This window comes from Mustela lutreola, chromosome 4 (genome assembly GCF_030435805.1).
Source record: "Mustela lutreola isolate mMusLut2 chromosome 4, mMusLut2.pri, whole genome shotgun sequence".
NCBI lineage: Eukaryota > Metazoa > Chordata > Mammalia > Carnivora > Mustelidae > Mustela > Mustela lutreola.
The window spans coordinates 15,168,214-15,180,688 of NC_081293.1; the positions used below are offsets into that span (position 1 = coordinate 15,168,214).

At 32.5% G+C, this 12,475-nt stretch overlaps 1 protein-coding gene and 1 long non-coding RNA gene across 4 annotated transcripts in view; one reads left to right on the forward strand and one right to left on the reverse strand.

Annotated features, from left to right (window-relative positions):
* The window catches only part of LOC131830656 (uncharacterized), a 72,829-nt gene extending 64,677 nt beyond the window's left edge, over nt 1–8,152 (forward strand). Inside the window, exon 2 of the long non-coding RNA XR_009353259.1 lies at nt 7,996–8,152. This is a non-coding gene — a long non-coding RNA (uncharacterized LOC131830656). The remainder of the gene's footprint in view (nt 1–7,995) is intronic.
* ATRNL1 (attractin like 1) overlaps nt 1–12,475 on the reverse strand; it is an 849,703-nt gene that overhangs the window by 734,819 nt on the left and 102,409 nt on the right. The window lies entirely within an intron of this gene.

Genomic DNA, 12,475 nt, shown 5'->3' on the forward strand with positions numbered 1-12,475 from the left:
AAACAAACTGAGTGTTGCTGGGGATAGGGGGGTTGGGAAAAGGGGGGTGGGGTTTTGGACATTGGGGAGGGTATGTGCTTTGGTGAGTGCTGTGAAGTGTGTAAACCTGGCGATTCACAGACCTGTACCCCTGGGGATAAAAATATTATATGTTTATAAAAAATAAAAAAATTTTAAAAAAATTCCAAGACTTCAATAGTAGTATTTCACAGTGATAAAAGGATCAGTCCATCAAGAAGATACAGCAATTATAAATGTATATGACGTTACAACAGAACCCCCCCAAAAATGAGGCAAAATGTGCAGAAAAGAGATATAGATAAATCATTAATAGCAGCAAACTTCAAAATTCACTTTCAAAAATGGAATGAATTCTATGATAAACATGGAAACAGAATACCTGAATAATGCCACAAACCAACTAGCCCTTACAGACGTATGTAGAACACTGTAGCCAACAACATCAATATACACATTCTTTGCAAGCACACATGTAACATTTCTCTAGGACTGACCAAATGCTAGGTCATAAAATAAGCCTAAATAAATTCGGAAGTGTTATAATCATACAAAGTATGCTCTCTGACCACAATGGAATTATATTAAAAACAAATAACAGAAATTGTTTAGGATACAATAGCCAAATTATGCAAGCCACCCAAGTGTCTATTAATGGATGAATAGATAAAGATGTGAGAGAGATTATATATATATATATGTATATATACATATATATATATATAGTGGACTATTATTCAGCCATAAAAAAGAATAAAATCTTGCCATTTGCAATGACATTGATAGAGCTACAGAGTATAGTGCTAAGTGAAATGTCAGTCAGAGAAAAACGAATATCATATGATTCCACTCATATGTGGAATTTAAGAAACAAAACAAGCAAAGAAAAAAGAGGGAAAGAGAAAGGGACAAACCAAGAAACATACCCTTAACTATAGAGAACAAACTGCTGGTTACCACAGGGGAAGGTGTGATGGGATGGATTAAATAGATGATGGGAATGAGGGAGTGTACTTGTAGTGATGAGCACTAGATGATGTATGAAATTGCTGAATGACTATACTGTACACCTGAAACTAATATAACACTGAATGTTAACTACACTGAAATTAAAATAATTAAAACAAAAAAAGTTATTTGGGAAAACCACAAATATGTGGAAATGAAACAAAAACTCTAAAATAACAAATGGGTCAAAGAAAAAAATCAAAAGCATTTTAAAAAACACTTTGAGATGAATGAAAATGAAAACAAAGACACACATGGAATACACCAAAAGCAATACTTTAGAGGGAAATCTATATTTGCAGAGATACGTATTTAAAGAAAAAATGAGAATTCCATACCATAACTTAAACTTCAACTATAAGAGACTGGACAAAAGGGCAAACCAAGCCTACACCAAAAAGAATTTTAAAATAATAAAAATTAGAACAGGAAATAATATAAAATAGATGAAAAACAATAGAATCAATGAAGCCAAAAGTTCTTTCTTTTAAAAGACAAAAAAAAAAAAAAAAAAAAAAATTGACAAACTCTTAGGTATACTGAACAAGAATAAAAGGAGACAGAAAACTCAAATTATTAAAATCAAGAATGAGGGGACCTGGGTGGTTCAGTTGGCTAAGCATCTGCCTTTGGCTCAGGTCATGATCTTGGATCCTGGAATTGAGCCCAGGTCAGACTCTCTGCTCATCAGGGAATCTGCTTTACCCTCTCCTTTTGCCCCTCCTCCTGGCTCATACTCACTCGCTCTTGCTTTCTCTATCTCAAATAAATTAATAAAATCTTTTTAAAAATAAAATAAAATCAAGAATGAAAGAAAGCATATGACTACCAACCTAACAGAAATAAGTCAAATTATAATACAATACTAAACAACTATATACAAACAATATGAAATAAACAAAGTCCTCAAAAGATAGAAACTATCAAAATTGAGACAAGAAGAAATAGAAAATCTGAATAGACCTATAATAAATAAAGAGAGTGAATTAAGAATTTAAAATTTTCCTTAAAGAAAAAAAAAAGAAGGCGGCGGCCAGATGACTTCACTGGTTAATTCTAACAAATATTTAAAGAAGAGTAATGTAAATTCCTCACAAACTCTTCAAAAATATAAAATAGGATGGTATAGTGTCCACCTCATTGTATGAGAAAATATGGGTCTGATACTGATACCATCAAATCACAAGAAAATTACAGACTACTCTTCCTTTAAAAGGAAGACACAAAAATCCTGCACAAAATACTAGCAAACCAAAACCAGTAATATATAAAAAGGATTATACAGCATGACCAAGTGGAGTTTATCCCAAGAATTCATAATTGGCTTAATATCTGAAAATCAATGTTACATACCATATTAATAAAGAAAAAAATTAATCTCAATAGATATAGGAGAAGTTTTTGATAAAATCTAATACCCCTTCATGGTAACAACATTCCAAAAAATAGGAACAGAAAGGAAGTTCTGATAAAGGCTGAATGGTACTCCAACCCAAAAGATAAATGCATGTTTCAATCCCTAGAACCTATGAATGTTAACTTATTTGGAGGAAGTGTCTTTGCAAATGTAATTAAGGATTCTGAGATGAGATCATTGTGGATTATGCAGCTAACCTTACTCCAATGACAAGTGTCCTTCTAAAAGACACACACAGAAAAGAGGATCAGGTAATATAATGTGGAGGCAGACAATAGAAAAATTCATCCACAACTCCAGGAATACTGACAGGCACCAAAGGCTGAAAAAGGAAAGGAAAGGAATTTCCCTAGCACCTCTGGAGGTGGCATGGCCCTGTTCATAATTTGATTTTAGACTTCTGGCCTCCAGATCTGTGATAGAATACATACCACAGTGTGTGGTAACTTGTTATAGCAGCCATAGAAATCTAATATAAAAGACATCTATTAAAAAAAAAAAAAAAAAGAGAGCAGCTGACATGATACTTAATGGTGAAAAACTAAATTCTTTCTCCCCAAGACCAGAAACAATACACAGATGTCTGTTCTTGTTGATTCTATTCAACACTGTACTACAGGTTATAGAAAGGGAAAGAAGCAAGGAAATGAAATAAAAGGCATCCAGACTAGAAAGGAAGACGTGAAACTCTCACTATTTGTAGATGACATGATCTTATATATAGAAATTTTAATGAATCCACAAAAAATTACTAACAATAATAAATGGGTTTGGCAAATCTATGGGATAAGAGAACAATATACAAATATTAGTTGAACATCTATACCCACCAACTTGTATACCTACCAATGCAAAATCCTAAGACAAAAATAAATTAAAAATCAACTGACAATAGTATCAAAAAGAATAAAATATTTTGGAATAAATGTAGGAAAGCAAGTATAAAAATTGTACTGTAAAAAATTTTAAAAATATTAAGGAAAGAAATTAAAGATGGCCTAAATGAATGGAAGGATAGCCCATTTTCATGGATTGGAAAACAAAATACTATTAAGATGGCCATACTCTACAATTTGATCTATAAATTCAACTTATTCCCCATAAAAGTCCCAACTGGAGTTTTGTTTTGTTTTGAAATTGACAGGCTGATCTTAAAATCATGTAGAAATTCAAGAAACCATAATAGTCAATTCAAAGAATTGTAAATTCAAATAAAGGAAAAGTACTTTTTCCAACAAATGTTTCTAGGACAAGTGCATATCTACATGAAAAAAGAAAAAAGAACTCCTCTCTCACAATATAGACAAATATTAACTCAGAATGGATAAAAGGCCTAAATTTAAGAACTAAAAATATAAAACCCATAGAAGAAAATTCAGAAGTAAATATTCCTGGCACTGGGTTAGGCAATGGATTCGTAGATATAACACCAAAAGCATAAGTGACAAAATATATAACAAATTGGACATCACCAAATTTTAAAGTTTTAGCTTCAGAGGACACTGTAAACTAAGTGAAAAATAACACACAAAATGGGAGAAATATTTGCAACTCATATAATTAACCAAGAACTTACAACTAGAATATATAAAGACCTCATAACTCCACAATAAACAGACATAAATCAAATTAAATAATTAGCAAAGGATCCTAATACACATTTCTCCAAGGGAGTTATATAAATGGCCAAAAAGCACTTGAAAAGATGCTTAATATGAACAGCAATTATAACAATAGAAATCAAAAACTATAATGAGATACCCACCAGGGTCACTGTAATCAAAATGTTTGACAGTCACAAGTGTTGGCAAGCATATGGAGAAATTAAAATCCTCATACACTGCAGATGGAAACAAAATGGTGTGGCCACTTTGTAAAACAGTCTGGCTATTCCTTAAAAATTTAAATGTAGAGTAACTGTAGAGCTGGCAAATCCAATCCTAGATATATATCCAAGAGCAATGAAAACAAACCTCTACATAAAAACATGTACACAGATGTTCATAGAAGTATTATTAGCCATAGCTAAAAAGTAATAACAACCCCAATTTCTATCAACTGACAAGTGAATAAGTAAAATGTGATATATCCATACAGCAGAATATATTTTAACAAAAGAAGAAATTGTTGATACATACTACAATATGAAATCATGCTCTCATTGGGCTTAAAGAAGCATATTTTTAAAAAAAAAACATATTGTATCATCCATTTATAACTCCAGAAGAAAAATCTATAGAGATAGAAAGTAAACAGTGCTTACCTAGAGCTGAGGGTCTGTGGGGAAATAAGGAGTGACTACTAATAAGTATAGGGTTTCCTTTTACGAGAATAAAATGGTTCTAAGTTTGTGGTGATGACTGGACAACTCAGTGAATTATACACTGAAGATGATACTTTAAGTAAGTAGATTTTATGGTATATGAACTACATCTTAATAAGGCTGTAAAAGAAAGAATATTGGGCTTTCATAATAAACTACTATAGATGGCTTCATCTAGAAATTTGTCTCCCATTCTCTCCTAAGCCTTTCTGGTTACAAAAGAAATCTACAGATTCAAAATTATACGATTGTCATGCTCACTTCAGTAGCACATATACAAAATTATACCACTGCCAAATAGAGAGCACGTTCAAGTTGAATGTTTTTAAACAAAATACAGCGCATTTTCCTTTTAAAATCTACTGGTCTATGATCTCTTTTTACAAAATAAACACTATCTAGATAGTAAATAGCAAAGGAAATATATGAATCGAGGAAAAATATTCAGTTACTAGAGAGAATTTTAAGTTGAAAATGTTTTAATCTAATGATTAAACAGATAGGATTTATCCAAGTATGCAAAGCTGATTAAACATCTGAAGGTCAAATAATGTAATCTATCACATCAACAGCATAAAGAACAATAATCATATGATCATATCAACAGATACAGAAAAAAATCACTAAACAAAATACAGCATCTATTCATGATAAAAACTTTCAGCAAACTAGGAATTGAGGGTAAGTTCCTCAGCTTGATAAAGAAAATTTACCAAAAAAAAAAAAAAAAAAAAAAATCAGGCTTAACAGTGAGAAACTAGATGTTTTCCTTCTAAGAGAAAGAAGAAGGCAAAAAATATTCTCTAACAACTTCTATTCAACATTGTACTGGTAGTTCTAACCAATGCAATCAAATAAGAAAAGGAAATAAAAGATAAACAAATTTTGAAAAAATTTAACTGTATTTGTTCACACATGACATGATTGTCTATGGAGAAAATCCCTTGAACTAAGTGAGTATAACAAGGGTAAGGAATACAAGGCTAATAAACTAAAGTCAATTGCTTTCTTACATACCAGCATAATGAATACTTGAAATTAAAGATACACACCATTTATATTAGCACCAAAAAAATAAAATAGGTATAAATCTAAATATATATATATATATTACCTATATAACAAAAAGTACAAAACTCCAATGAAAGAAATCAAGATATCTTTTGATCCAGGTTTCTCACTGTCAGAGGGATTTACAAATGCAGAAGAGAGGAAGGCTAGAATAAATACTGTGATGCATCATTATGCAGTTTAGACAGGACAAGGTTTAGGCAGAGAGACAGACAAATATATAGAGACAGAGATATATGCCTTTTTCTAAAAATAGATATAGATATGTGTGTTTGCATATTTTCTGGCTCTATCTTCTGAGAGGATCTATAAACATATCAAAAAAGCAATAAACAAACCTAGTGCCCTAATCTCAGTTTTTAAACGCTATTCTCCACTAAAGGAATGTGGGTTCCTAGAGAAAATTACTTATTCCAGCTGGAAAAGAAAAAAATGTGAAGGAATTTTTTTGTTGTTGTATGTGTGCCAGAAAGTAGAGGAGTCGAAAGACAGTGAGGACACATCTGAAGAACACAGCCGCCTGGCTGAAAGGAGCTCACAGTGGCCAAATGTGGGACACTTTGAGCAGCAAAATAAAGAAAAACAGTAATTCATTATAAAACATTTAACAAAATAAAGAAAAATTCAGGGCAATTTAGAAGGAATAATAAAATTAGATATCACTATTCAGTAACCAACAATGGTAATAACTTTCTCACAAGAATGACCAGTGGATACTAAAACTATTAGATAAAAGTTTAATAAGAAACAGAATACTTACATAATCTATAAGTATCTCTCCACAGGTGTTTATTAATTTAAAAAGGAAAAAGTGTGTCTTTACAGTTGAGAAAATTGGAACCATTTTAACCACCACTTTAACCAATATATAAAGTTAACATCTACAGGAATGTTCATAGCAGCCTCATTCATGATATCCTAAAGTGAAAACAACCCAAATGTCCATCAACTCGTGAATGGATAAACAATATGTGGAATATTCATACAATGAAATATTATTCAGCTATAAAAAAGAATGAAGTAGTAAAACATATCACAGTGTGGATGAAGTCTGAAAATATTATGCTAAGTGAAATAAACCAGACACAGAAGGCCACATATTGTATATTCCCCTTATATGAATATCAAAAATAGGCAAATCTAGAGACAGAAAGTAGATTAATGGTTTGTAGGAGACAGAGAGGAAGAGTGCTTAGGGAGGTATATGATTTCTTTTGGAGGGGATAGAAATATTCTGAAATTAGTAATGATGGCTGCAAAACATTATAAATATACTAAAAACCACTGAATTGTACACTTTAAAAATAGTCAAAATGGAGAATATTGTTACATGAATTTGATGTCAACAAAAATAGTTTAAAAAAATCATGCAAGGAATTATTTTGGTATTCTACCAAAAATTTAAAAAGTGAATCTAATCATGAAGAAACATTCCAGATTGGGTAAATTCTTCAAAAGAAAGACTGAAATTGTCTCAGATTAAAAAGACTAAAAAGGCATGACCACTAAACACATGTGTGATCTTAGATATAATCCTGGATCAGGAAAGGATATCAAACCCTGGCAAGGAAAAAAATATCAAAACCTAAGTAGGAAAGTATAAAAAGGGAAAACCTCAGGCAATTTCACCTGTGAACATACATGCAAAATTTATTAAGAAATCAAATTCAGCCATAAAAAAGTGTTATCCTTTTTATAAAAGATAATAGAGTCACTAAGAAAGATGAATAAAATCTACAGGCTGTATTAATATATTCTATTAATGTTATATCCTAAATTTGATAGCTATATTGTGATTATGGGAGAGAATGTCCTTGTTTTTTAGTAAATAAGTATAAAAATATTCAGGTTTAAAGTGACATCATGTCAACAACTCACTATTAATTGAGAAAAAATATTATAGATGGCTATGATAGATAATTACAGATAGTGCTTAAAATAATTAAAAGGGAACATAACTACAAATGTTGCTAATATTGAAGATTCTAAGTGAACATAATAAAGACACTTCTAGAACAACTTAACAGAAGATATTGATTTCTTGGATAAATTCCAAAAAATAGGTCTCATCAAAACTTAAGAACTAATTATAGCATCTAAATAGGTTTATAGGGCGCCTGGGTGGCTCAGTGGGTTAAAGCCTCTGCCTTCAGCTCAGGTCATGATCCCAGGGTCCTGGGATCGAGCCCCACATCGGGCTCTCTGCTCAGCAGGGAGCCTGCTTCCTCCTCTCTCTCTCTCTGCCTGCCTCTCTGCCTACTTGTGATCTCTATCTGTCAAATAAAATAAATAAAATCTTTAAAAAAAAAAATAAATAGGTTTATAACCATTATATATATTGGACATAGTACCTAAATACTACACATAAAGTTGTTTTCTAACACCTGACTTGAAGGTTATCATCATAAAATATTCAGGAAAAATAACTCCCAGTCTTATACATACATACATACATACATACTGTTCCAAAGTATAAAAAGGAGTAGTCCCCAACCCATTTAATAAGGCCCACATAATCTTATCACCAAAGAACTGATAAGAATATGCAAGAAAACCACATGCAAATCTGTTGACATCAGTGCAAAAATGTTTATCAAAATGTTAGCAAGCCAAAAAACAAGTAATATATATTGACTCAATTTGACTTAACCCAAATTAGGTTAATAATAACATAATTAAAGTAATTACCCATAGTAAATTATTGAGTAGAAAAATCAGATAAACTTTCCCCAAAATATTTTTGATAGAATCCATCCAACCATTCATGATATAAACTTTTAGGAAACCAGGAAAAAAAGGCTCTTTCTTAACAACATCTACAAAACCCATGGTGTACATCATTCATACTGGAGAAACACCAAAAGCATTTCATTAAAGCTCAGAACTAATAAAGGATGCCTGTTAACTTCTATTCAGCACTGAACTGGAGATGGTTGCTGAAATGATAAGGTAAGAAAAATAAAAAGTTGTAAGACCCAAAAAGGAAGAAACAAAGCTATCATTATTTGCATATAATCTGATCATCTATTAAAAAAAAAACTAAGAAATATCTACACATAAGTTACTAAAATACAGCAAGTTGTTAGACACAAAAGAAATATAAAAAAACTGCATCTCCATATATCAGCCCAAAAAGAAAAAGATAATATATGGTTGAATAGAATCCCCCAAAACTCAAGTCTACCTCGAACCTCTGAACAAGACCTTATTTGGAAATAATCTTTGCAGACTTAATTAGCTAAGTAAAGTAAGGTCTCACTAGATTAGGGTGATCCTAAGTCCCATAATTGGTATCTTTTTATAAGAAGGCCACGTGAAAACACATATACGTACACACAGAAAGAAGGCAATGGAAAGACAGAGGCAGAGATTAGAGTGATGAATGGAGTTACAACCAAAGAACACCCAGGACTGCCCAGAGTTAACCAGATGCTAGTAAAGGTAAGAAAAACTTCCCGAGAGCCATTAGAGAAAGTGTGGCCCAGCTGACTCCTTGATTTCCATTCTGGTGTCTAGCTTACAGAATTATGAGAGGATAAATTGTGGTAATTTGTCATCTCAGCCTTCAAAAGCTAAGAGAGATGTCATTTAGAAAAATATCAAAAATATCAAACACCTAGCAATAATTCTAACAAAAATTTATTAGTATTACAGACCATTAAAGGAATGGTCTGGGACAAAAGGATATCCACATTTAAAAAAAAAAAATCCCTATCCAGTTGGATTCAAACTAAATATGAGGGGCAAAACTATAAAATGGTAGGGAATATAGAAAATATTAAAGTATGGAAGTATTATTTATGCAAAACACAAAATACAACCCACAAAAGAAAATATTAATCATTTCTATATTTAAATTAAGAAGTTCCATTCATTAAACATTATACAAAGAGCAGAATGAAAATCCATGACCCAAGAGAAAGCAGGCTGGCAAAGTAGACGACTATCAAAGGATTAATATCAAAAAGAAGGAGACACAAAATAACCAGTATGACAAAGCAAGAAGAAGAAATATATGGACAAAAAACATGAAAAGATGTTTCACCTATTTAGTAATCAGGGGAAATCAAATGAAAACCAAATGGGAACACCATTTCACACCCATCATGTTGACAAAATTTATTTTAAAATTCAAACGTCACATTTTGGAGAAACTGTAGAGAACTAGAAACTCCCATTCATGACTGGTAAGTGTATAAATTAGTGAAATAATGTTGAAGTATAGTTGGGTAAAAGTGAGCTTGACATTGCCTATGAGCAAGCATTTATAATACTAAGGAAATAGCTTAGATAAACCTATGTAGGAAACAAGAGAAGACTAAATAAGAACAGATATACTATAATTGTTCATAATACAAAACTTGGTACATTCCAAATACCATCCATGGCAGAAAATATAAAAAGGAAATATTTTCACACTTTAAGTATCTCTCACATAAGACTACAATTGCAGTCTGCCAACAATTCTACCATACTTCCATACTCTCCTCCTAAATGAACATTTCATACTGCAACTTCTCTCTTCAAACCTTCAACCTCTAATAAATACCCTCAATTCTTTTTTTTAATATACTTGACACAAAACATTGCAATAGTTTAGGTGTATAACACAGGGATTCAACAGGTCTATACCTTATGCTAGTCTCACCACAAGTGTAGCTACCATTTGTCACTGAACAGCGCTATTACAATACCATTGACTATATTGCCTATGCTGTACCTCATTTCCTTAGATTATACACTCCATAACTGAAAGCCTGTATCTCCCACTTCCCTTCATCCATTCTGCCTATCCCTCCACCTTCTTAAATATCCCCCATTTTCTCCCAACTGGTAACTTCACTTTCCACTTCATTAAGAATAAAAAAGAATCAAATCTTCCTAAGTTCTCATCACTCTACCGATTTTCTTGCTCCATATTCATGTAACCTGCCTTTTCTCCTATTCCTATGAATAAAATGTCTATGCTCCTAAAACCTATCCTCACTATTTGTGTTCGCTAGAACCCATGGCTACTTGTTCTAAGTACTTCCTTCTATCAAATTCTTCCCTCTGGCATAATTTTTTTTTAAAACATACAGTTGATCTTCCCTTTAAGCCAAAAAACAATCATTTCTCCAAACTTAAAAAAAAAAAAAAAAAAGATCTCTTTTGTCCCCACCTCCTTTACCCACCATTATCCTATTTTTCTCTTTCCCTTAAAACTAAACTCCTCAGAAAATTTACCAGTACTTTTCACCAAATCCTCTTTGACCCTGATCAGAATCCATGCTGATCAGAATTTCATTCTACCACTCCACTGCAACTTACTTATATCACCAAAAAACTCCAGCTTGCCAGATCCTATGAATATCTCCCAATTCTCATATTACTTCACCCATTAACAGCTGCTGATGGGAACAGATTTTCTCCCTCCTTTGAAACACATTTCTGGCTTCTAGAACACAGATTTTCCTGGTTTTCCTGCTCATTTAACTACTCATTCTCAGTCGCCTTTTCTTATTATTTATCCTTACTTCTCTGACCAGAAAATTAGTGTCCAGATGCCCAAACTCCTATACCTATCCACCTATTAAACAGATCCACAAGGATGTGTAGTCTGTATCTCAAATTAAATATATCTCATCTTCCTCTACACCAAACCTATTCCTCTCAAAAAATTCATCATCTCCATTAATACCAACTCCATGCTTTCAGGTCTTCAGGCAAAGTCTAACTCCTCTTTCAGTTGTTCTCTCTACCACTCTATTTCCAATCCCTTAGTCCCTGCAATCTCTCTGGGTTCTACCTTAAAACTATATTCAGAATCTAACCAATTCTCATCACTTGCACATTACCTCATTGGTCCCAGATGCTATCATCTGTTTCTTAGGTTACTACAATAACCTAAATGGTGTTCTTGCTTCTACTCTTGCATCATAATCACATCACAACAGCCAGAGTGATCCCCTAAAAAACCTAAGGCAGAACATCTCACTTCTCTATTCAAAACCCTCCAATGGCTTCCCATATTGTATAAAAATCAAAATCCTTATACTGAGCTTGTTGACAATGTTCCCAATTACCACTTTAAGATCATTTTCTTTCTACCATTTCATCCAGTCCACTCTAAGACCCCCTATTCCAGCTATACTGGCCACCTTGCTATTCCAAATGATAAGTATATCCCCATTTCAAGATTTTTGCACTACCTTTCTACTTGCCCCTCAGATTCTGGCATGGCTCCCTCTCTAACCTCTTTCAGGTCTTTCCTCACATATGGCCTTGGTTATGTCTTCTCTCACTACCCTATTTAAATGCAACAACCTAAAACCCATCCTCTTTCCATGCTTTCTCTTTCCTCCACAGCAGTTATTATCATTTAAATATGTTTTATTTACTTCCATTTTCATTATCTACCTCCCTCCACTAAAATATATCTCTAACACACAGATTTGATTTTTTAAAAGATCTCTAAGGAAAGCATACAAAGTTTAACAATAGAAGCAAAATTCAAAAGAGACTAAGTGAGTGGTTTGTTTGCAAATACATATAAAAAATGGAAAGCAAGGAAATAATTAACACAGTATTAAGCATAATGGTTATCTCTTTCAGGGATAATGAAGGGAATGCCATCATGAAGTCATGCATGATGGGGG